The 27,177-nt window shown below is 38.0% G+C and overlaps 1 long non-coding RNA gene across 1 annotated transcript in view; it reads left to right on the plus strand.

Annotated features, from left to right (window-relative positions):
* The window catches only part of LOC137479579 (uncharacterized), a 34,531-nt gene that overhangs the window by 3,144 nt on the left and 4,210 nt on the right, over positions 1-27,177 (plus strand). The window contains exons 2-3 of the long non-coding RNA XR_011002356.1: positions 2,872-2,977; positions 12,512-12,711. This is a non-coding gene — a long non-coding RNA (uncharacterized lncRNA). The remainder of the gene's footprint in view (positions 1-2,871; positions 2,978-12,511; positions 12,712-27,177) is intronic.

The raw sequence follows: 27,177 nt of genomic DNA on the forward strand, positions 1-27,177 counted from the left end.
GTCATTTCACAGCACCATTTTTTTTACCCTGTTTTGATCTGTGCTATAATCCAGTACAGGGTGTGCCAAAGATTTAGTCGACAGCCCAAAACAAATAATAAGGCTATCTGGTCAGATTCTATCATCATCTGAGTCAGATTTGTGCTACTTGATTAAATCAGGGCATATCCAACACATTTAATACAGGGCCTGGTAGAGGGAGAGGTACCAGGAGGTCACAATTCATTTCCAACAATGAAAACACATGAATAAAAGATAGACTTGATTAATGCAGAGATTTAGTTAGTCAATGCAGTGCAATGCTACATAGCCTGCATCAAAAGAAATTCCTAGGAATGAGCTTACCTTAAATGGCACCTGAATCTCTCCCATGTCCCATTAATTATTTCTCTCTTTAGCACTGGTGGAAAAGTGCATGAAGAACTTGCAATGTAAGGCACAGACGCTGCAAACCCTAATGCAATCTCAGCTTTGCTTGTATGGAAAATCACATGTACAAAACTTGTAGGATCCAGGTCTAAAATGACTATATTAAAATGAAGGAAAGAAGAAAACATTAGTTCTTTTTGAGCTAATTCAAAAATATAGCAATAAAATGTTTAAGTTTTTCTTTAACTTGCACATTAACACTTGTGGTTTAACTTCTGCTTTGAGCATGTGATGTAAAAGTGTCCAAAAATGTTTCTCTGTTGGATTTCCACTGCAGCTCTCACACAATTGAATCAGAAAGTTGTTTAAATATAATATATGTCTTTTCGCTGTGGAAAAACTGTTAGCAAAATTTATCTCCTTGAGACAGTCTCTTTCCATCTTGTACCCATCATTCTGTAAGCCATTATTTTAACTTAAGCTTTCGTAGTTATTCTAGATAATTCACTTTTTCTCTAAGGATATTCTCCCTCGACTCCTTTGTTGCTGCAAACAGATTTAGTACTGACAGGCAGAGTCCTGTGTAGGTGTGGGAAGAAAGACACACCTCATATAGATAAAACTGAGAAGTTTTTATAGGTAAGGTTATGGGGCAGAAAGAGATCAGCTTAGGGGAGGGTCTTTTTACTTGTTTTGGAAAAAATATATCAAACCCCACAATGGTTTAATGTAAGATAGTATTTTCATAATTCATCTGCAAAGGAATTTGCGTAGCACTTGCATCTAAGAACTGCATGCTTTCCACCCTAAATAACTATGATGACCATCAGCTTTTATTTCAGGAAAGTTCTTGGAAATGCCCACTTTCAACTGTGCCATTTTGAGAATTTTTCACTGAAGTTTCACCAAAAGAGAAATGATCCATGAGAATATAATGTCTTTGATGAAATTCAGCAGGAAAATGTGCATAAATAGATGGTTACAAATATATTTTTACTCATTTTTGATAATAAGGTATCTTGACATTTTGCTATATTGATATATTTTGTGTGTGTTTTGGCTTTTGTGTTCACCTTACTGAAACCAAACATTAGCATTTTTATCACATACAAAAATATTTTCATTCTGAATTGGACAAAAAGTAAACACCCAAATTTTACAGTTTCAAGAGAAACAGAAATTTAGTTGTGCTAGAGAGAAGGGACTGGACTTGAAAAGATAGATTTTGGAGCCACTGAATACTTGACGCTTGTGACCACTTTGCTTATCAGACTTCTGTGGTTTGCTCTGTAAATTCTTTCCAAATAAACACAATTACCATGTGCCTAATTTGTATATGCCATTACCTTGTGTAAGAGAACAACCCGGTTCCTGGAGTTTCTTCATGTGGCACAGCACATGTGGTAAGCAGAAGTAAGCCCATGGGCTTGCTTTGGGATTGAAGGATGACTTTTTAGGTTTGGTTGGGTAGAAAATGTGGGCTGTTATCCCCACCACCAGTTTTTATGGGAATACAAGGCAATTTAATGGATTTTTTTCTGACTGACATGATGGTAATGGTGAACAGTGTAAGACACTGCCACCTTAAAAGGTTTTTTTTCTCCTAATTGTTCTTTGACTACAAGGAGCAAGTTTAATTTTAAGTTTCTGGTCTTTTAATTTATTCTGTAACTATGAAAAAAAATCAGCCAAAAAAGTGACCCACTCTACTACTGTTTTATGTGGGTTCGCATTTCAAGAAGAATTTGTACTTTTAGGGACACCTTGAAATGGCAAGAAAAGTCAGTGTTCCTTTATTATGCTCTTTGCTCCCCGACATCTGAGAGAGAAGGATTTCCAGTCACCATGTTGTTCTTCAGTTCATCCATCTGCAGCCCGCTCCTTCTGCTTCACATTGGTGATGAATTATATTCTGCTTCCTCCATCTAATCCTTTTCATTTATTTATATTTTATGAAGGAAACATAAAAGACTCCTCATAAAAATCCAACTGTTTTTGATAAACCTTGTCATGTGCAAATAATGGAGCCTTGTCAAGCACAAGCCTTGCTGGAAATTTATGCCTTCTAATAATAATAACAAGAGAGAATCAGGGACAAATAAGAAATATATTGAATTGGATTCAAAGTATGTTTATGGTTTTAAATTGGTGGCAGTAAAGTATTTTTTATCCAGAAATGTTTTTACATGTTAGTTTAATTCAAATACCATGTTGTGCTTGAACTTTGCAGTATTTAGCCTAGCAGAGCTATGAAAGGCATCTTGTACTAAAACACAGTAGAGCAGACAGGCTTCTCTTTCCAAGGTTTGGTGGTGGAGAGAGGAAAGGATAGGCCTGGCTTATTAATGCAAGAGAAAGCAAAGTTTGGGGCAAAGAAGCAAATTGGTGATCAGCTGACGCCTCTCTGTGGGTTAGCAAGAAATGATAGGAACACAGAGGTTAAAGAAAACTAATCAAAGACAGATTTTTTATTAGAATAATAATTTTTGTTTCTTTCAACAGCAGACTCCGCTGGCCAGAGTCTACTTGTCAGAAGCAGGAATGTTTATTGGTTTTGGCTGCTAAGGCTGTGGATATCTGGAAGGATAGTTTACCTGGTCGTATGCAGGTAAACTGAACCTCTAAAAGAAGGTATGATTATCTTGGGGATAGTCTTCAGCTAGCCCTTTGCTGTATGACATTTTATTTCCTATTATAATTTTTGCATTGAGAATAAAACTGAACAGAATGTTAATTGTTTGCTGATGAGACCAATTAGCATTTTATAGTACTTTACAAATGTCAGGAAATGAAGGGGATTTCTCAGGAAGAAGACTTTGTGTTCAACTGGCAGAGTCTAATCCAAACAAATGTGTCCCTTTAATGAAGAGGTTTCTTAGTAACACAGCAACTTCCCTGAATATATTGTCTGTGCATCTTCACAGAACTGTTATTTATGCCCCCATGAGTGTTACTCTTTACGTGAAATACTTGTTTTACATCTTTTCAAGAGAGAGAAAATCTGTAATTCCCTTTCAGTTTACATATCCAATCTGTCATGTTGAATTACTGCTAGAAATAATATTAGAAAATGAAGAAACAAAGACAAAAAATTGTTTTTGAATTTAGAAAACGAATCATCTCATGAAAGGCCTGTGTTCCAAGATGTGTTTCACAAATATTGAAGGTTTCTATGAGAAAGGCATGAGGAGAAAAATTTACTTTCGGGGGACAATGCTGTTTAATTTAATTTTGGTGTAGAACAAAGGCCCTTTCTACCCATTCTCCCACCTCCTTATTCAAACCTTTCTTGGCAAGCTCAGCCCATAGGTTTTGACTTTGCATGATAACACAACCACTGCTGAACTGGGCAGTTGCCAATCAGCCAAAGAAATAAGTTAATGAGAAATCAGGCAGAATTGAGGGAGCTGGTTCTTTCACACTTCATCAACTACGGTTCCTAGAAAACAGTGGGACTTTAAAAATATTTGACAAAGGTGTCCTGCCCTGGCCCATGTGACATTAGTTGTAATGCATTTCAAGGGACCAGATGAACCAATCGATTTTGCAGTGTTGTCACAAAACAGTGACCTTTACAAGAAAAATGCCCCTAAAGGTCACAATTTAAGCTCCATAGTTTCCTTGATCAAGGAAAGTTCAGGCTTTGCAGGTATCGGCCTTTATAATGAGGTTAGTGACAACCTTCCACCAACATGCAGCTTATGCCAGATTTGGCATTTTTCTTTTTTTAAAGATTCAGCATAAGGATCTGCATTATACTGTTGCCAGGTCTTCATCTATGGAATATAACTTTTAAATTACCTTCAGAACTGATGACACCCTCCCTATTACTTTTCCCACCATGAATCCCCGAAATAGAGCACGGATTGTTAAACAGAGTTTGGTGCACGTGGGAGTTTCACAGTAGTATCATTTTCATACAGCTCAGAAGAGATTTAGATTTCTCCTTGTCTGAATTACACCAATGTAACTGAAGATGGAATAGAGGGCTGGTGGAGTTTTCTGAGGAATTTAACTCCAGGTGCTTGCAGACTTTGACCCTTAAAGTCAAAAAGCGAATTGCCAATTGGGTGTTTGACAAGTGCCGTTTATCACTTGTGCATGATGGTACATGAGACATTACTTAAGAAAAAAGAATTATAAATATGAATGACCTGTGGGACTCGGTCAATGTATACAAGCTGTAGATTTCTTGCTGCAGAAGCAAATTAATCAAAACCAGTAATTTGGACATGATCTTTTGTATCTTGACAGATTATATATTCACATTCTTGAGACAGATTGGTGATTTTTTTGGTAGATTGGGATGAAGCAAACAGGGCTGCTGGTTTTATTTCTGCTTTTACTATTAGAATAATTTTTGAAGGGTTACTTCTAGGATATTATCGCTAAGTCTAATGATTCTTGGATTCACCAGCCCTTTCCCAGTGTCTAATGAACAGAATCTATGGCATCCTGCATGAATATTATGATTAAACCTAAAAATTTTGGATTCAAAACCTTATTGGTTTTCTTTTCCCCCCTCACTAGTGATGAGAAAAAGAATATATATATATATAAACATATTTTTATTTATTTATTTTATATATATAAATTCTTTATTTTGTAATTCTGAAATCTCAATCTGATAGTAGTTTGTTCCCACACACAAGAAGGATACTTGCTGAGTTGTATCAAGCAGCAAGAGCAGCTGCATTTATTTTTAATGACTTAATGTGGAACATCCTAGGAACTTGACTTAGTAGTATGATATGGTCTATAGGTAGTAATGTTACTTATGAGTCACAAGAGCTTGTAAAAGCATAATAATTAAAATTCCATAGGAAAAAGACAGTTAAATGTGTTAATTCTGAATCAGTGGGAACTCCATATATTTTACAGAAAGAGCTATTTTGGAGCACTTTCCTCCTCCACCCCAGCCCCCACTGTCTTTCATGTCTCTTGCGATGTTTGGTTAGCCAAGATTGGCTCTGTCCATGTCCCCCCAGGCAGCCCAGCATGGGCAGCACTGCCCTGGGCACGGGGCTTTGGAGCTCCCACGTCTGTCCGGGTGCTTGTGATCAGCAGCTGGAAGGCAAACTGGACTCTGCAAACCAAAGGAGAGACCAGATGTTTTAAATAATCCCTGAAATGCTAAAGTTTATTCTTATGATGCATACAGATTCAGGACATTAAATATGTTGATAATCTCATTCCAAAAAATCCCTTTGCTCATCTCTAGGGATTTGACCAGTGTGTCAGATGCCAAGATATATATCTTGCTTTTCTGTACAGCTGCAAATAAGACATGTTGCATTACAGTCCCTAAAATTAAGTCAGAATAAGGTCTCTCAGTCTTAGCCCTACTTTTCTTTTCTGCCTGCAATATGTGAGTGTAATAACTCATGGGGTTTATTCAGTCAGCATTTTAAATACTGTGTCTGTCCCCTTCCATCATTCATAATATGAGATGATGAAAAGCACTGCAACTAATTTTATGCAACACAATGAAATTAAAAGCTTTTGGTATTACTGTACTGCAGGTATAAATCTAACTAAATGTGGTGTTGGAGAGAGATGGACTATATAGGTAAGTGTTGGAATAATTTAAGGTTATTTGGCATTTTCTATGGATGTCTCTTCTCGTTTCTTCACAAATACCATAAGTAATTGTGTGGTTAATAAAGTCTTAATGTGTCTGAGCTTGCAGTTTTCTACTGCCTTTATTCATTTGCTAAGAAAAAGTAAAGCTAATGGAAAACAATCCATTTCAGTGAAACTGTAGATTTGCTTACCCCTCATAGCAAAATATTAATATGTGTAATATTTTAGTGTCACATTAATTTATGTTAGGTACAGTATTTCAATTTATGCACTGATAAATTTCAGGGAGCTGGACAAATGATTAAATTTATATTCTTATATTTCACTTTTATCCATCAAATGCAACATGTCTTTTGTAATTATCAAAAATGTCACTTGAGGTCTGAAGGTCTGCTTTGTGCTTATATAGAAACATTTATATATTTTGGGATACATAAGTAGCTTTTCCCACCTCCCTTAAGCTTATCATTTTTGTACTCCATTATTTACTTTCCCCTTAACAGCCTTGTTATTTCTACTGTTCGTCATAAGAGAAATTATGTTCTCTCTGGTATTTCTTATTTCACTTCAAATGAATCTACACTCATTTTTATAGAATTGGACTTACTCCCCTGAATCTGTTTTTGTGAGCATCTTTTGTTCAGCTTATGCTAGATGAGGTTTTTCTGCCACCAAGCTCCATGTGGAAGGCATGAAGAAGACTTATTCATGAACAGGCTAAGGGCCTTTTCATGCTTAGTGATTTGCAACAGAGGACAATTTTGAATTTCTTTTCTTGTCTCACTACATTGCTGCTTTTATCTTGGAACTGCAGTTGCTTAAAACTGTGTGCTCCTGATCTACTCAAGTTGCCCCGAACTTCATTGCTCTCACTTTGTATTTACAACTATTTTCCCTCCCCTTAACCAGCATTTAGTGTTATCATCAGCTAAACTGGCATCGTGTTTCTTCAAGGTTGTTTAGCATTAAAAGAAAATCTTCTCCTCAATTAGCTGTGTGATTTTCCCTTCACAGCCTGCCCCCCTTCTTCCCCTGCCTTGTCTGCTTTTATTAAAAGCAATGCTGAGATATGGAGCATCAACTCATCTCCCAGCACCTGCTTTGCTGTGTTTTCTGCCTTTATGGGAAACACAGGCACCGAGGTGCTCACAGGGCTCCTGGGGCAGCATCAAGGGCTCCGTGGAGGAGTAATGTGTGTGCTCTGCACCCAGCAGCAGCCCAGGAACCATCTGCAGCAGCCCCAAAATCCCAGCCTGTGCCAGCCAGAAAATAGTCTCTGCCTTCTCTACCCATTTCTATACACAGCTCCCTAAACTCGGCTGAGAATATAATTTTGTTTCTTTGATATGTCCAAGATGATATTTTATCATTCTTTTGAATGTTAAGAAGTTTGGAATCAAGGTGGATAGCTCTGGCTGAGCCTGGGCTCCAGTGTAGGGTGCAATCTTTCCTCCACACTTGTTCATGTGCAGGATTTTGTTATGCTGCTGCCAGTATTGCAGGGGTTGGCTCTGAAGCCCTGTGTGAGGCAAGCAGACTTTTTTTAACACTTGTTTATCTTCCAGCATCTTCCTTTTCCCCCTCTATTGCTCTGTCTCATTCAATTTCACCCAACATTTCCCCCTTTTTTGTTGCTGGCAAGTAATTCATGTAGTTATGCATCTTTGCAATGATGAAACTTTCTGAGCAATCTTTTCTCTGTAAAAGAAAACTTTGAAAACTTTCCTGATATTAAATGCTCAGTCAAGTGCACAGTTATCTCTCCAGAGCTATGCTAACAGAAAACATTTTTCTGGGCAGAGAGTGCAGAGAATTTTGTTTTTAGTTTACTGGTTATTTCAGGACACAATGCATGCAAAACATAAGAAATCTCATTTTACTGAGATAATGTATTTTAATTACAATTATAATTTTAAATTCGTGTTCTGAAAAGAGCCATATTTCAAGATGCAGAACCACAGACTGAGTACTACAGGAAAATCAGAGTAAAGCAGCTTGACAGAAAGTTTTAGGAAATTCTTTATATCATTCTTCACCTTTATTTTCTGTTTCTGATTTTATTTCTATATGTATGACACATATTTCTTTTAGACATTATACAGTTAAGAAAGAAAACTTGGGAAGTGTTGCCAGCAGTTATCTTTCTTCTAAGTATTTTGAGGGGTTGGTTGCCCAGTCAGCTTCTGGAAAGACTCTAGACAGCATTATATTTCTTAGCCAGCTCTGGTACTCTGAACTAAGCAGTCCTTAGTATCTCATTACCATCAGATCAAGGACTTTATGGGAAAATACCAGGACAACTGAACTGCATTATTTTTCTGTATTAATGAGTTCTCTTAAACTGTGAAGTTTTCTTTTCTATGCCTTATTATACTTATTTTCAGAAAAGGAGCACCACAGTTTTCACGCTGGTACTGGTATCCTAGATCTAAACTGACACATGCAAGGTGAATTTTGATGGATCACAAAAGAGACACCAGCAATTAGTTTGGGGAAAAAGGCTACATCTGGTATTTTCTGAAAATTGGAGGCTAAAACAAGCTTAATATGTCAGATCAGGCAGTTGAGGATTATGTAAAACATTGTTCAAGCTAATGTAATTTCACTGTTAGCTGTGTTTCTCGTGATTAATTTTTTCATATCTCAGGCCATTGTAAGACTGCCAGTAGTCTATGTTGTCTAGAGTGGATGGACAAATTTATTCCTAAAGCATTGTTAGGATCAGGCAAAGCTACCTGGCAGTACATTATTTCCTCGTGCTTTTGCAGGAAAGAGTCAGGATTCATGACTAAGGAGAAAGACAATAGAAGCGTGTCATACTTCTTTGGGACCTACTGGGAAGCAATAAGTGAATCCAGAGCAGTGCTCTGCCTGTTGGCTCCTCTATGGGGAAGCTGAACTTTGAGTACATAAAGTGACTTGTGTTGAAAATTGTGATATAGTAGGTACAGTGTTATCTTTTACCTTCACAGTCATGAGTTTACCTCTGAGTGCCAGTGATGTTATTTTAGGGCCCTGGCCCAGCCAAAAGCAAGAATGACTTTATCAGCACATCAGCACTGCAGGAACAGCCTGACTGCCAATGCTTCTGATGCTGAGTCTGATGCTGAATAACAACATTGTTCAGTAAGAGCTGTTTCCTTGAGGCTTAGTTACAGAAGTGTTTGGAACATGGTGGTTTCACTATTAGCATTTTTGGAGTGAATACTCTTCATTGTATGTTATGCAATTTATCACTGCAGTTGACTTTTCCTTCTGCAATTCACTGTAGAATGAGCTAGAAGGAGAACTAAGCATGTAAAGTTTAAAACAAATATATGTAAAAATACTTATCTGCATAAATCCTGCCATCCCATTCATCGTTGATATGTTCTGAATACAGCAGGACAAAGTATGACCCCTTTTATCTTTGAATATATTTCAGGAATCAGTTTGAAGACAATTTACAGCATTTTTATTTTATTTAACATGCTACATTATTTCCTACATCTGGATAATGGACTGCCTGAGAAGGGGCTGTATCTTCTCTCTGTTGAGAAACTTCTCTGTTCATGGTGGAAAGATCCTTGTCCAGGGATTAAACAGAAGATTCATAATTGACCTTAGCAATTGTGCCAATGCATCCAAGAAAGCAGAACTACCAAAAAGTCTATCTTTTCATGCATCAAGACAAAAACTTAAAAGTTAAAAATTTGATGGTATAAATCCATTAATTCAGACTTTTGTAGTCAAAAGTTCGAGGACTTAGACTCGTCATAAAGACAAGTTAGTGTGATGTTTGGTGCTTATATATCTTTTTCTAGGTCCCAAGTCCCCCAGGATTCTGTCACTCCAAATGGAGTCAGTTACCTGTACATCAGTGTCCAGGGTTTCTGGACTGTTTTCTCAAGTTTGTCTCTAACTATATGTAGGCACACAGTTTTTGTTAACTGGGAGTGGGGCTGTGGGAGCCTCATCCCCAGTGGGCACAGCTGTGAGGAGCAGGTGAGCAGCACTGACAGCAATGAGCCATGGAGTGCCCAGGTGCACTGAGCAACCACCAAGGGAACAGAGGGCACACAGGTGCCGTGCATCAACATGAGGGGATAAAAGGCTGGGCTAAAGAGCAAGATGAGCAGATGCTTGCAGCCTTCTGAATGTTGTTACCCTGATATGATGTTACCCTGTATGTGTTGAAGCTTTCTGAAATGATATGATGATGCTCTGTGTATCGTGGCCATCTCAGCTGTGACATCTGCTGTAACAATTATAGAAATATCCAAGCTCCTGCTATGCCTTTGGTTCTCTGGTAGGCTGAGTGTGTATCCTTGGGACTGGAAAGGATCTGAACTGTGTGCTCTGCAAGGCAAGAACCTCACCAACACATTGCTTATTTTTTACCTAATGAATTAGATTTTGATGGAAATATGTAGTATGATATTTTTATTTCAGTAATTATGTAGTTTTTTTCTAATAGGCAAATAATGAGGACACGTGGGAACTTTGTGGTTTTACATGGATAACAAAATACTAAAGCAACCCTAAACTTGTTAGTCAATGGAATTCATGCATAAAGATTGGGATCACAGGTTGATATTTCAATTTATACCATGGGTTGCTTTAACATTCATGCATGATACACGTTGAAGTGTTTTTGGGTGGTCCTGGGCTGTTTCATGTGAAGATGATGAGAATAAAGTGTAACTAAAGCAAACCACTGATACTGCTCCTAACATGCCAGGCCAGTCAATGAGGCTGTTATTGAACTTTAAAACACAAAGGAATTACCCAGAAGTCCTTAGTCAGTGGACAGAGACTAGTTTCAAGCCTAAGATTAAATGGTTTTTTTCAAATGTTCCTAGAGAGTTTTGAGCTTAGAGCAGGATCAGAATTCCTTGTTTATAGTCCAGATCATGTTAGTTTTAGCAATGTTTTTTTTTTTTTTCCAGATCACATCTTGAAACTAACTGACTAATTCAACATGATAAGGCTTGTTTCACTCCTAGGTGAATGAAGTCTGTGGGATCAGGAAGGATACTTTTTTTAACAAAATGATTTTATTGAAATCTGAGAGGTACATTCAAGAACTAAGCTGGCACTTTTTTCCATAATAAAACTGGCTTTACTTCGGAAGCAATGACCACTTTTGAATTACTAAAGATTACAGCTTGCTAAAAAAATCTTGTTTGATAGTCAATGGAAATGAATGATTCTTATTTTAATTTTGTCTATAAAACATTGTGCAAATAAAAATTCAGCAGCTTGCCAGTGTGCTGTTCCTCACCTCCACAATGCCTATGATCTTGTTTCTATTTTTCTGTAGCATTCATTCAGCTGAGGAATATCCTCTGTCTTCATGTTTCATACAGAGCAAGTGATGTCTGCTAACTCCTGGTGGACAGATTTCTGGTTTAGTCTAAAGGTTCTTTTAAAAGCACAAGCATTTCTTTGGCAAACTGGGACAGAAGCAAAAGAGTGCTTGAAGGTAGAAGTAGGACTTTGGGTCTTCCCAAAGATTAACTGGGGATCAAAAACACATAAAACACCATAAAACCAACCAATTATTCTTATTTTAGAAGATTATGATGCTCTCTCACTGGATGGTGCATGAAGCCCTTGTGATTGATTTCTATAAAAATGGATGCTCATTGAGTTTAGTGGAATTCACCAAAATGGCATAAAAGACAACACTGAGCAAGATGAACCAACTGCCATCAACAAGTACTTGGGGAATTCAAACACCATTTTACAACAAGGGATAATTAATTATGAATTAATTAGAAACTACACATGTAGTTGAATGTGCATAAATATGGCACACAATGATTCTGAGAACATTCACTGAAATACCCCTTTAAATTACTTGAATTTTGTGCCAAGAGACATGTAACAACTTTGACACTGCTTCAAGACTGCAGGATTTTCAGGCAAACATTATTCTGACTTCCCAAAAAGAAACATTTCACATCTCTTACTACTCACTGAATAAAAACGTTCTTGTTTTTGAAAGCATTTATGTAAGAGTTTTGTAGGCATACAGGTAACATACATTGTACACAAGGACTGTCTTTATCTCAGACCTTGAGAAATGGTGTATGCTAATTCTGGAGCAATTGATTTCATCCCAGGTTTAGTTCATCTTTAAAATTTAATTTTCCTCTTTCAAGTCAGCTTTGGAGAAACATGTAACTGCAGTTGTTTTGATACTTCACTAAGCAGCAGATTGAAAAGAGAAGAAACACAGATCTAAGAACATTAAACTAATGTTTGACACTTCCAATAGATGTGTGTAAAATCTAAAGAATGTACAGCAACAGACCACTATGATGCTAAAGTAGGAATATAAAAATATACAAGCCTATCTGAGTTGTGTTGATAACTGAGCTTGAGGAATGTGCATTATGTCCTGAGCTCTGACAGCTTTAACTAGACAGGAAAATACAAGCACCTTTTCTCTGATAACAGTTGGTGCATTGATAATCTTTACCGACCTTATCTGAAGAATAAGAAATGCTTCAGTTCCTCAGTTTGTCCTTATTGCATTTCTTGGTTGATTTTTTTATTTCCTTTGCCTTTTTAGTGTCAGATTCCTCAGATAATCAGGGAAAAAAACCCCAACCTTTTGACCTGCACTGAAGGGATGACTGAGAAAACTGGCAGCAAGACACCTTCTAAGTGCTCTGTGGATTATGAATGGCCAGACATTTTATAAGGCCCTGTGAAGTGCTGGCTGTGTTAACACTGATGTCAGAGGGATGCAGAGCAGTTGCCGCAGTCAAGGTAAGACCCTGCTGTGCTAAAGATGCCAAAGAAAGTGATGTGCACCAGTCCCAGGGCTATAAGTCTGGTCAGGTGAATACTCTTCCCTAACATCCCCCTCCAGCCCAGGTCCCTGGCCAGAGCACACTGTTTTCTGCAGCTGCAAGCAGCAGGAGAGTTTATAGGAAGCAAACTTTCTAGAAATCCCAAGATAACCTCAGAAACATAATGAACTAAATAAATGTGAGTGTTTGTCCTACATATAGCACCTTCAAGTTGGCTGGACTGTTCAATTATTGATCAGGATGAAAATATCATAAAAAATGTCAGACCAAAAGCCTTTTGCTTTCTCAAGGATAACGTGTGGAGGTTTTTAGGTCAAATTCCAAAGGACACTGTGATAATCATACTGTCTTCAAGAAAACAAAACACTTACTAGTAGTTTCACTACTTTTACTGCATATAAAATAGAGACTGGATATTCTCCACAATATGTAATCCTAGTTTTTATTTTTTTTAATTGATCTTTAGCAAATAAAAATACTTTCATATGGTTTAAAGAATGTTACTTATTATTTAACACCATCCTTTGAATCAATTGCATAAATGGCCACAACAAATAGTCATAAAACAAATATAGATATTAAAACACATCATGGGCTCTTCCTATGTTAGCCTAATTCAGTTTCTTTGTTTACAAAATAAACCTCAATATAAATATTTAATAAGTAGCTGCAGTAAGGAAAAGGACAAACTGTTATTATTGTGAGAATGCTGAGCACTTTGGAAACTATCTTTTAAATTACAAGTTTCTCTTAGCTTGAGCTAGGGCCTTTTTCATAAAGGAAAAGTCATAGCACATTAATGGCAAATATCCATCAGGAAATAAGTCTAAAAGCAACTCGGGAAGTATATTGCTCTGAGAAAGATGGTTTTGCATTTGTGCTGTGTTTATAATAAGCTCTACTCCAATATCTTGAAAATAACAGTAAATATTTAACACAAGGAATATTTCATAAGATTGCAATAAATGTTTAATACAATGTAACTTTGCAATACTTCAAAAACTTATTGCTACAAATATTTATCTAGAAATTTAATTAAATACATGTATAATCCATGAAATAAACTAGCTCAGCTTTGATTCAGCAAGCTGCTCTGCAGAAATGCAGAGGTATGTCCCCATGCAGCTGGTGTCTGTGCCAGAGCCTGACACTGTGTGTTTGAACTCCCAGCCCTCACCCTGACTGCAGATTCATCAGTGTCAGGACTACCCCTCTGTTTTAACTATTCCTACACAAATTCACTGGCTGACAAAATCAGTGTCTGACTTGCCCCGGTGTTGTACAGACTTAGGACTGTAACCTTTGCCTGGTATTCCTGGGAGTTAGATGATCCCTTCTCCTTGCACAGCCAGCCAAAATGGAGCCATAATTGCATTAGCCTCTGGAGATGTCCTCCTTCTGGACTGCTTCCAGGATCCTGAATATCCAGCCTTCCTTCCCAAGGCTTCAGTACTTGTGAAAGAAAATACACATCCTTTCATATGCTGGCACAGGGGTAAATTTCATTTATTTCCTGCAGTGGAAAGAATAGAGGGTGCATTGAATCTGGGGAAGGGCAACTACAAATGCTGGTAGACTGATCTTGGGAGGAGTTTCTAGCTGAAAATCACTCTATGGCTTTGCCTGGAACACATGGCAAGAGCCTGTACCCTCTCATGGTCTCAAGTAATTTCTGACTGTCCTGTGCACCTCCTCAGTCCATCCTTACACCCAAACATCACCTGAGCTCACCTGTGCTCCCCAGACTGTGTAAGTTCCAGCAGTCATCAGTCAGCCTTATATTTACTCATTTTGTCTGAAATGCCACTGTCTTTAAAACCGCAGGTGAGGGATTACTTTTGCATGGTTAGATTCCTTGTGGCCTAAAACACAAAACTTCTGGAATACTTTCTAGTCGTGCAGTGTTGCTGCAGGTCTGGAATGACACGTTGGTAGGGAGCCACTGCAGCTTTCATTAAAAGGAGTTAGCTACTGGCCAGCTAAACCACTCTGTACCTGAGCATCAGGACAAGAAGAAAACAATTTTGATAATTCTTGAGTTAATGCTGTAGTGGAAATGTATTTCTGGCAATAACATGTTAACAAAGCAATGAACATTTCCTTATTTTTTTAAGTCATAGTGCAGTAGTGTGTGATCTCTTTGACCTGTTTTGGAATGATTTCCAGTGCAAAAAAAAATTGGCTGTCTGGGAGAGGGGAAGTGAGGAAAAATAATGCAGGGAAGAAATTATCTGCAGCTTGAGTCTATTTGCCACTTGCTCTTTTGGAATCCATAACTTCATTTCCTGATTCTGTTTTTGTGGAACTGGTTATAAAAACAAGTAAGGAAGAAAAATATTGGTGTTGTATGTGTTCATAACCAATAACTAAACCCATTTTCTTTAAGTCCCCTTTCTCTTGTATTAGTTTTAGCAAAACTTTATTACTCCTTCTGCTCTTTTTAATGCTGAAAACATGCTATGATTGAACAGCTAAAAATATAGCACTTAATTTGACAAGTTGTAGTGCTGTGGATCTCTATTTTTTTCTACTGTAAGTGCTGCTAGTCAGAGTAGAAAAAGGCCCTGAGATGAAATGGAATTGACTGATTTTTACCTTAATTTGAATAAACCTTCTGAACTGCACAGCTAGAAAGTGAGCATGTCATGAGAAAAAGAATAAAGATATTTCAAAGAAGAGCATCTGCATGTTTTGTGATTATTTACTAGCGGTGATCATTGCTTCCTTTTTCTTCAGTTAAGCAGCTGAGCACATTAGGAAGGTAATGTTGCACCAGAGCCAAGTGTGGAGCTCTAGCATTTGACCTACTCTCTATGTGGTCTGAAAACAAGCTTAGGTCAAAAATCAAGGAGTAGTTTTCAAATTTTAAGGCTTTATGTGACAAAATTACATTATGTTCATACTGAAATAAATTGAATTTGTAGAGCTGGTTTTGGCAGGACAACCTCAGATGTTAGGGACCTGCATGACCTGACCCAGCAATTCCTTGCATGAGGAGCCTCCTTCTGTTGCTCAGGCTCCTGCCTCCTATCCTTTATAATCCACCCTGGAAGATAGTTGCTCCTCAAAATTCCTTCAAACTGAGGGCTATTTTCAAGCAGACCATCCTGAAAGTACCATCCCCTATAATTGCTTTTCAATCTGCACCTTTTTCTTAGTAGCCCATTTGAACAATCATCAGCATATACGTGCTACAAATAAAGGCATTTCTGAAGCCATATTTTGATGGTGCTGAGTGGGGAGCCCTTAAAAAACCCCACCTCTGTGTTGCTATATGATATGCTTAGAAAACATCAAATATAAGTCAGACAGAGGGACACTGTATGCATAGAAAAGATTTGTATCACAGCTTGATAAATCTGAATGCATCTGGAGTTGAAGAACTTTAAAAAAAAACACTGCTGCTGTAGTTTGGGCCATTAGTTATTCCATGCTGGGCTCTGTATTCTTGTGTGGAATAATTTGATAGAAACATTCCTTTCTTTTGAACTGTGCACTGTTTGTCATAACAGCATGGGATGTTGTCAAAGCTGAAAATGACACTGTCAGATTAATAATTTTAAAAAGTTTTCTTTTACTTATTGTACAAAAGGATAACCTTTGAAAATGCAAACATGAAGGTAAGTAAACAGCTTTTTAGAGGATAAAATTGGTTTAGATTTTTTTCAGCTGACTTGGTCTGTTGTTGTTTGTGTCTTGTAGTTTAGTATTTCTGCTCTTCAGCAGACTTTGTGTCCTGCAGCCTGGCTCATTTATTGTAGTGGGATGTTACAATAGATTTACCTGCATATTCACCTCCCCGGTCCTCTTTTCAGGGTGGATCCATGCATTGTCCATTTCTTGTGAGTTAGACTGGCATTTTCCAAACACAGTGAAAAGGCATGAAAGCAAATCATCATTATGCCTGATGTATCACACCAATGCTAATAGCAGTGTGAAGTGAACATTAGGAGAGACACATTTGTGAGGAAAATATTTTCTCTAAACAATAACGTTGTGGCCTATGCTCATTCTACCTGTGAGGAGTGGGAATTTGGCTTTACTTCCTTGTGCTTCTGTTTAGGTAGGTGGCAATCTCAGTCCTAACAAATACAGGGAAAATGTTTACAAAACAGGAATATTTCCATCCAGATTAGTTTCTGGAGAAGCTGCCTTTATCTGAGCAATGTTCAGAAATCTGGGGAGAGTCCTGTGTGCTACATCCATGGTAAAAGCTTGAAGAAAATCTGCATGGAGCATTGCAAAGAGGGGATAAATGTGGACGATTTGTTGTGGATCTCACCTCAAGGTTAACAACTGTTTCCAAAATGCCATCAAGTCTTCCTACAAAGAGCAAAGGTGCCACTGGTTAGAGGCAGTCAGTGTTTAACTGCTCCTGTCTCTGCTGTTTACAGACCCACTTGTGCATGTGAAATGCTGAGCCTGTGAATCACACACGTGAATCTTGCATTCTTTCCCCCCTGCTGTCCTGAGATCTGGCTCACTCATTTGGGAGCACTGGGAGGAGAGTCCTGGAACCTTCCACCCAAAACACCAGGGCTCTGTGAGTGGTCCATGGGACTGCCCTGCAGCTGGGGCTGTGCCACATTTGCTGGCAGGAGCCCAGCGAGGCAGGCAGACCCCACCAGCCGCTGGGACTGGGATTTCTCATCCACAAGGGACCTCACATCCTGAAGATGTGCCTGACAGTGGGATAGGTCACTGTGCTGACACAGCCACCAGCAAAGGAGGTGCTTAAAGGACCTGCAGAAGAGGTGGCAGCTGTAGATAAGCACACAGGCATGCTTCATGTCAACAGGAACTGCTCATGGCCAAGCACTTCTGAAAATGTTGGGATGCTGCAGTAAGATGTCTGAATAGGTGCCAGAGCCTCTGGAAAATCAGGACTCCATTGTGAGGGCTGAGCACTTCTGCAAAGGCAGCCTGCAGAACTGGTGCAGATGGCCTGGCCTCCTCTCAACAGGCACAGATCACGGTTCCAAGGGCAGCAAGAGGGGCTTGGGGGTTGTGGGGAGAAGAGGCAGACAGGAGCTGGCAAAGGGCAGGCTGTCAGGTGCAGCAGCTGTCCCAACGGGCACATTTGCCATGTCAGGATGCTGCTCTCTCTCTGAGCCAAGCACTGAACTCTAATTATATTTGCTATGTGTTGATTATCATGGTCAGTCTTGTATTTTTGTTTGAGATTTGTGTATTTCTGTTGTTTGAAATTGTGCCAGCTGCTGGCTGAAGAGATGAATTAAACCACAGAATTAACTACAGCCACCTGAGAATACTAGAAATTCTCAAAGAGGGAACTCAACTGTCATCTTGACTCTCTTATTCAGTAAGAAACTATCTGATCCCAAAATTCCCCAGGTTAAAGGAGACATAGTCTTCCCCTCCTTTTTTTCCTTTGAGACAATTTATTGATTGCCTCAGCCTTTTCTACCCCCTGTATTAATCCTTAGAGAAATGCTGTAGTATTTCAAATCCTATAAAAGCAAACTTGAGTACCTTCTAGGAAAAAAACCCCAAACAGTCATATGCTTATGACATGGTAAAAATTATAGTTATTGTCAGTCAAGTAACCTTGACTCTGAACCTAACTAGGAAATAGAAACAAAATTTTGGTCAACTTCAGCTTCCTCAAGAGTAAATCGCTCCAGCAGGTAATGAGAACATGGAGGAGAGATCAATATCTTATCCCAAAGGTTTGCAAATATAGATGCAGGTGAACTGTTGGAATGAAGCCATTGCACCCTGTGGATATTGTTTTGTGGAAAGTTAAAAAATGAAGTGTGGGAAACAAGTTTCAATAGTAAAGGCAACAAATACTATTTATGATTGCTGTAGAAAGACAAGCAATGCACTGCCTTGCCACAAAACTTACTAGAGAAAGGAGAAGGGCTGGCTGAAAGAGCTGGAGTGCTTTAGCAGCACGTTACCTGAGCCACCCATGCTGTGGAGAGCACACCTCTGCCCTGCTCCCAGCTCTGGCACACGGGGAAAACAAAGCCTGAACACACACCTGAACCTTGACACCACTGAGCCAACGTGGTCCGAGGTTTTGGTTAAATCACCTGTATTCCAAATGATTACACAGAATGTTTTTGTAATAGTTTAGTGCACAAAAATTTGAGTTCAGAAAGGACACTAAGAGGATTGATGGTGGAGGAACCTGGAAGAGAAGGTTGGCACAAACTAAGTTGAAGTTCTTTATTAGATTTAGGTCTATTCTCTGATCTTTCCAATATTCAACTAGGCAAAAGGAAAGATTATTTGAAGATTTAAAGAATGATAAATTTCCAAGAATCTTGGGGTTTTATTCTATGGATGAATAACTAAACTTCCACAAGATTATGCTGATGACTCGATGCCACCCAAACATTTTCATTGGTGTAGTGGACACACTCCATGGCAGGAGGGGGTTTCAGAGGGATTGGCTTTGAAGAGAAGGTCCCAGTCCCAGGGTAACTTGGAAAAAAGACAAATTCCATATCACAGCTCAGCACGTGGAGTTATACCACTGCAGGGTGCTGTGCTGACGTGTTCATTTATGGGATGTCCGAAGGAAATGGGCCCCTGTATTTTAGACAGTGGCACCTCCATAAGAGGTTTGGTCATAAGATTCTGGTCTCTGGAGCTTGCAGAAGATTATGGGAAGGGATCAGAAAAGAAATGATTAATTTTCCCAAGCTGTATGGGCTATTTTTGATCACTCAGCTGTACTGAGTGGTAATCTATGTACCTGAAGTAGTGGTGATATATTTAATTATATCTGATTAAAAGCATTGAAAAGCTTAAACTAATAATTTTACCAAAGATGACCTACTGACCATTCCAGTTGGTTTTCCTATAAAGCAGGCCTTAAAACTAGACCATATCTGTATTTTTTTCCAGGAAATATTTTGCTTAGCTTTCACATGGGAGTAGTCTCTTCTGATATAAAAAGATGCTTTTCTAAACCTTGATGTAAATAATATGCTTCTGCTATCCTAAGATTAACTCCTCAAACGCCAAATACAATGTCAAAGTGGGATTTTATAGCTGAGAGGTGAGATTAGCTTGTACCAAAACTAAAATAATGATAGTTTTACTTACTTTTTGCAAGACAGGACCTTTAATGTAATAAGCTGTGTTGTTCAAGAGTCACACGTACTTCATTGCCTGAAACTGCTCTAACCTTCCCTTGTGCTACCCTTCAGCAGCAGTTAATCATTAGAGCAGGATCATTAGAGCAGGATCACTGCTCTGTGTGAGCAGAAAAGAGGCATTGTTCCTGATTGCAGCTCTAATGACTCCAAGGGTGCAATCTCATAATTAGGTATGTCTTTAAATGTTGTTTACTTTACTCGACTTCATGTCACAGAATTCAAGGAAATGTAGTTACTGTGAGTAAGTTTTTGCAAGTGCTGATGGCTTGCTTTAAAATTCTACCCAACCTGTCCCCATCTCACATCCTTGTGACTTGAGCATAACAAAACTTTGGAAAAATTTGGATTCCCTTCTGAACCAGCATCTGATGGTTATCACCCAGGAATAACCTTCATTTTCAGCAAGTGACCTGGGCTGAACAAACACAGAGCGCTTACATATTTTACAAAGCCACAGTTTATACAGAGATTATTTTATGTTTAGATATCACTCTCGAGCAACTGGGACAAAGCCAGCTGCAGATCTGTATAAACAACAGATTTTGCACATTAGGTAGTTCTAAAGGATCTGTTATAGTATGAAGTAAAGTGAAAATCTAGCAGTGGAAATCTAGCTCCACCCAACAGAATTTTTAATTTTGTTTTTGCCAAGAAAAGCAATAGGGTGGCATTTAGACTAAGAAAATATTGAAAGCAAATCAGATATGTGTAGTGTTCTGAATGAGGAGTTTTTAGTGCTTTAAATGACTGCCAGATATCAAATAACAAAAAGCCTCTCCTTCCACAAAAGAATAGTTGACTAATAATTCACTTTAGAAGACTGAGAGTCCAGATCTCTGTCAGAGATGTATTTGAACTGTAACATTTGATATGGAATAGGGGAGAAGATGCAAATATGGATGCAATAGAGTTTACTCTATAATCAAAGGAGGAAGAAGAAAAGTCTTTGCATTTTTGGATACTGGACCTCCATAAAACAAGAATTAAGAACAAATGCCAAGACCAACTTTCCTTTCTTCTACCAAAGAAGCAGCAGTAACTTATGACATTGGTTAAAGACTGATGGTCAGTCTGAGGGCATACATTTCCCTGTAATAAATTCTCATCTTGCAGGAGGAACCATGGCTGATCAAAATGTGACACACTTCTACATACACATGTAGATACCTACATTCCTGTGAGTGACAGTAAGTGGAAATTCCATCTGTTTAGGAGGTTTTAATTTCTATATTTTAATGAGCTATTTATCATATGCAGAAATTAACCCCAGTTTAGTGCATGTCTCCTATGTAATCAAAACCTACCATGCTTATGAATTGAGATTTTTCAAAATCGTGTCCTTAAACTGGATGTGCTACCACAGGTCCAGAGAAAGAATATTGTGCTGCACTATTTATTAGTGTAGGTGGAAGGAATCCATGCAGCAGTGGAAAGAAGGCATTCTGGCTCTATAACTTGTTTACATTTCAAAAGGTTTTGGAGAGGTATAATCATAAGAGACTGGAGAAAAAGAGAAGTGAGGAAGTTAAAGTACAGTAATTCATCAAAAGACCATGTGAGGCAAAAAATATGAGTAGTAAGGATGAAAGGTGAACTTTTGTAATGGAAATCACAAAGTTTTGTGCTAGGACTAGACCTGATCTAGAAAACGAAGACAGGCAGAAAAATGACAAAATCTGTTACTTTTGTGAAAGACAAGGAGAAAGTTTTGGAGAGAGTTGGAGAAGGCTGGTGCAATAACAATGTCAAAACCCATTTTTTCTTCTGCTGGGGTGAGTTTACATGGAAAAGAAGCTAATGTGCTAAATCTACTGAATGGTTCTACAATAAGTTTAATGATTTTTGCTATTAATCTATGGTTACTGCTGGAGGAAAGAATAAGAGGTTTTATTAAATGTCTTAAGACTGCTTATAAAATTAAGGACCATTATCAGCCTGCATCAGGCTTTGATTAAAGTATGCTGTATGCATTCTTTAGCACTGTATGCTTGTATTAGGAATTCTAGTTAATTATGAAAATGCACAGGACATATGAAGATAGGTTATACGTGTTAATTGGCAAGTATCTATATGTATTTTATACCTACTTTTGAACATGAGAGAAGATTGAGGTAGAATTTTTTTCAATGATAGGTACCACTTTTCTTAACTCTGATGGTTTAATTATCTGCTGAGCTTGAAGAGAAAAACAGATTTATTTATTTTCTTGCTCATTGTAAGGGCTTGGTGGCCCATCAGCCACTATTGCAGAATTTTGCCCTGCAATGATTTATGGATGCTACTTCTAGACTCCTCAGAAGCATATCTATTTCTGTGTTGAGTTCTCCTTAAATTCCCCAAAATTATTTCACAAACAAATCTTTCAGTTAAGCACCAAAAGCAGAGGATAGCACTAAACCTATCCCCACTGAAAACCCCTCTCATTTGTAAGATGGGAGGCTTTGCTGAGGAGCTTAAAAATAATAAGCTGAGGAATGCTTGAAAATAACTTGCTAAAATATTTCCCAACACACAGGCTTAAAGGTGTTACTCAGATTAATTTACACTTGGAGTATGATGCTTTATGCTCTCTACAAGCAGCAATTTGTGGGCAACTTACAGGACTGTGATTCTTCTGTTAGAAAGTGGGAGTAAAGAGGAGTTGAAACCCTTTCAGGCCTGCATAAAAAGCTGGGGAAATATGGCCCTTTAAGATTACATTGTTTGTACAATATCCGACAGACAAACATGCTACAAACGCTAAAAACCTGCTTGTTTTTAGTGTTATTCTAATCCAAGGAGTTTGTAAATTAAACTGAACATAAAATATCTGGGAATGGTAGTGATGTATGTAGGAGTCCATCCCTGTTGTGGTAGGCTGTGAGGGAAGTCATTTTGGCAGACAAGAGCTACAACCTGGAGGAATGAGATATGTGTAAAATTGAGATTATTGTGATTTTTATAGGTGACAATCGCATTACACTGACCTGGTGAGGCAAGTGAGGCTTGAGACTGTGGGGGATAACTGTATGGTACCACAAACTATACTCTGAATTGTACATTTTTTCAACATCTGGTTTCCATTCCTCCTTCTCCTGCACTTCTATTGTATAATTTTGGGGACTTTTTTCATACTCTCAGCACCATACTCAGAAGGCACAGTAATGCACTCTACCAGCACAGTAATCAAACAGGAAAAAAAATTATTTGGAGTTTGGTTACTCCCAGCCTATTAATACTTCCTATAATATTTTCTTTCCATTTCACGCTAATAAAATTTTGTTCTGGATTTGGAGTTCATAGAGGGGAATTCAAGGAGTATACAGCCAAAGCCAGGAGAAGCCTGAGGAGCAAACGGGCTGATGTGTCAGGAGAAAGCTGGGCAGGGGCTTTGCTCAGAGGTGGCTTGGCTCCAGCCCGTGTGTACAGAGGATGCATGGTCCAAGAGCCATGGGGAGCTCATCTGCAGCAGTGGGCTTTGTTGTGGGTTTTGTGTGTCTGTATGTGACAAAGAGGGAAGGAGCTGATTCCATTTACTTATCTTCTTATTTTAGTACAGCTCACCACTGATTTTAGGGATGCTTTTGCTTGGACTAATCTGTAAGGTGTCCACAAGACAGGAGTCAGTTTGGAATAGCACTGCAGCAATGTGGGTCAAATGTAGCATACCCAAAGATTAGCCAGGAAATGTTTTAGCAGCTGCATTTAATTTGCAATGTTAGTCACAACAGTGTCTATTAGTGTTTTAGCCCAGAGTGTGCTAGATCTGACAGTTGTGGGGCACTCCTACCTTCCAGAACCCTTCTCTTTTATTTTTATTTGTTTTTCTCCAGATTCAAATCTCTTTCAAATTGCTAAGAGGCAGTCTTATTTCCTGTGGTACACAGTCTTCAAGCAAATTATTTTTTCATTAACCCAGATTCTATTTTGTTCTCTTTCTCATAGAAAAACCATTCAACAATAGCATGTCAACACTACGTTACCTTCAGGAAGGTCAGCAGGAAAAAAATAAATAAACCATGTGATTTGAAAAGATATCTCTGAAATACACTTGCATACTCTTTGTTGGCATAGCCACCCTCTCCCTGAAGAGTTTTGCTATGCCCAGGAGTTCAGAAGGCAAATATGCAAAATAAACTCAATTATTGTATTAGCAATTCTCCAAGTTAATTCATAACATCATTTACTACTAAACCTTTTATATTTTAAAGACTCTTTTGGCCATGTGGTTAGAGCTAAGATTGCATTTTAAGAGTTCTGGTTTGATTATTTCTGTCAGAAGCTTCTTATGGTGTGGTGGGGAAAATCTTTTACTCCCTCAGTACCTAAGATCATAAAGTGTTCATAACAAGGCTTTCTTTTTTTCTTTTCCATTCCTTGTTTTTATTGTCTATTTATACTTTAAGGTTTCACTGGAAGACATCATTTTTACAATTGGGTGTTAGTATTTTTCCAGTCTGAAAGCAGGGTCTCAATAAAAATACATATATGTAAAGAGTTATATATTATAAAATGTATTTATTCATTATAATAGAATAGAAACACTATTGTTTCTATATCATGCATGAAAAGTAAATAAAAATCCATAGAGATTTTTGTGTGATGCTTATTTTCTTAATAACTAATATGAATAATTCCAAATTTTCAAGTGGCACAACTTTGATTACATCTTTGCATTATTAAAATACTGATAGTAAGATGTTTTTACACACGTACCAGTAAAAACAAGCTATAATGTGCAGAAGGGCATTTAAATTCACATAAATCAATTTATGCTTATGGTTCCATGTCCCTAGTCCTTTTAAATTAACTTCTTAATGTATATTTGCCTCCTTTCAGTATATGGATTCAACTGGAAAGCAATTTTTAATAATTACAGTTCATTTCCCAGGAATCAGATGTTAGTGTACATGAAAGATCATTCCTGACTGGTTTTCAGCTGCCTTGAGAATTTTAGTTATTACAAGTTAATTGAACCAGAAAAGTTGAGGATAAAAGTTGGCTTATCAGATTGAATTCTGTTAGAGTGGCTGATTGTTGTGTAAGGAAAGGCAACAATAGGTGGGACTGTACTATCATCACCTGTACTATCATCACCTGCTTATTTTTAGGGACAGGATCAAAGAGGCAAAGAGGATGTTTGGTTCCTCATGGTTGCCTGAAGTCAAAGCCTGGCTCTCCAATCTTTTAGTAACTAATTGCACATTGGATTTGCTCCCTGAACAGTGTTGGTACAGCCCCAGGCAGACTCACATTGTAAATTGTATCAGAAAAGCTCTGTTCCTTTTCCCATTAAAAAAACCCTTGGTGGGACTATTTTTTTACTTGTCTTGGGTTTAACAGGTGGGGCTCATGAAAAGCTGTCAGGTTTCCTCTACCTTGGTGTTCAGTGCTGCTTCATGAGCCCAGAGATTTTGTGAGATAGGCACAGGATCAGCCAGCAAAGCACCTTTCTAACCAGCCACTAAGAAAGTCTCCCTTCCTCTTCCCAATTAAATGAGACAAAAGAAAAAAATCAAAATAAGTATTTGATTTCAGAGTTATTTTTGTTATGTTTTTTTGCCATTTTCTTTTTATTAGCATGATAGAAACAGGAAGGCAGATGCAAAATCTTGAAGTGCTAGTCTGTAAATGGAGAAGATATTTCTGTAAAAAAAAACTCTTTGAGGAATGTTTCTGTCAAAAATCTTCTATTAAATACATATTTCTCTGTGTGGATTTTCATTTTAAGGTAGTGCAGGCAACAACTGTTTTCCAATATTAAGATGATATTGACATTATTTTTTTGCTCGACTGAATTTTAAAGCTGATGAGATCAGCCATGCTGCCCAGGGAACTTGGCTACTCAGATCCCATTAGAAAAATCTCAATCTTCATCCCAGTATTGACTGGAGAAACCATTATATTAAATTCTGTTATAGGTTGTTATCTAACATGCTCAGTGTTGAGTGACAAGAAGAAAATGATAATGTGCTCACCTAGGGACTGTAAGACAAATGTTTCATGTTTTCTGTGGGATTCTGTTAGATAACATTGTGGTCATGTTAAATAGGCACATCCTACTTTTTATACTGGAAAAAGAATTTGAGTTATTGGCACAAGCAGATTCTTAAAAGCCAGATCATGATTTTTCAGCTTGATTTTTGAGATGAGTGCATTTTCTTGGCACATTTCTGGAATTGCAATATTTCACAGAGCTCACATTTAACATTATATCAAATAAATATTCTCTGTGTGAGTTACAGAACAGAAATCCCAAATGCCACTGTATATTACGCAAATTACAAAAAGGCCTATCCCTGTTTTTCAAATGGCACCCTGTTCTTCACCTGACACTATGAATTTGTTTGAAAGGTACAGAAATATTATCTCAAAAGAAATCTGTCCCTTTAATACAGACGTTCCTAAATATATTCATTACTTGGCACAGCAAGGTTCTATTTAAACCTTCAGATTAAGCCCTAGTGGTAACCAGGCTGGTGGTACTTGGCCAGGGCAGGACAGAGCCTGTCACCTAAAACCGGTTCCATGGCCACCTCTGTCTGGCCCATGAGCACAGCCCCCTGTGCTGGACTGCAAGGTGCCCTTAGCCTGGGGCAGCACTTTCCTCTGCTTAGTGAAATGCTTAACATTCCCTGCCTTCAACATTTGAGGCAGGCCAGGGATGGAAATGCTGGTTTTATTCCTGTTTTCATAGCTGACCTTTTCTGGGTATCTTTAATAACAGTATGTTTCCTATGATTTCTTTGGGTGTGACATATTATTGCTTGCTTATCTCAAAGAGGTTCAGGAGGTTTCTTCTGAAATTGAGAGCAAAATTGTAGCAGGTCTCGTAACAGGAAAACTGATTGCTCTGAAAAAGAATTGATATGAGGACATATCAAGGCAATCAGCAAGATCTCAAACTATGAAAAATAAGGCAATATTCTACTAAAACCTGTAAATCTGAGCAGACTTGGAATGATTTGCCTCTTTTTCAATTTGTCTTGGATGCTAAAAGAGAATAGAAATGTAGTATGAAAAGCTTCACAAGTGACCAAGCCTTCTGAACTGTCAGACTTCTGTAATAAAATGTACCTCAAGATGAAGTTTTTCAGTACAACTGTCATTTTCAAATGCCAATACATTCTCTGTGATTATGTTTCACAGACCTGTATTTCATCTCTTATAAGTACAGACCCTTCCCCTCAGCTCACAAAGGTGACTCCAGTGAAAACATTTTAAGTGTGCTTCCATCTCCTCCCCTTAATTATATGATTCAAACTGAAAATAAAGAGGGCTTTCAAAGACTTATTTTTTAATAAATAGCC

Source organism: Anomalospiza imberbis, chromosome 10 (assembly GCF_031753505.1).
Source record: "Anomalospiza imberbis isolate Cuckoo-Finch-1a 21T00152 chromosome 10, ASM3175350v1, whole genome shotgun sequence".
Lineage (NCBI taxonomy): Eukaryota > Metazoa > Chordata > Aves > Passeriformes > Viduidae > Anomalospiza > Anomalospiza imberbis.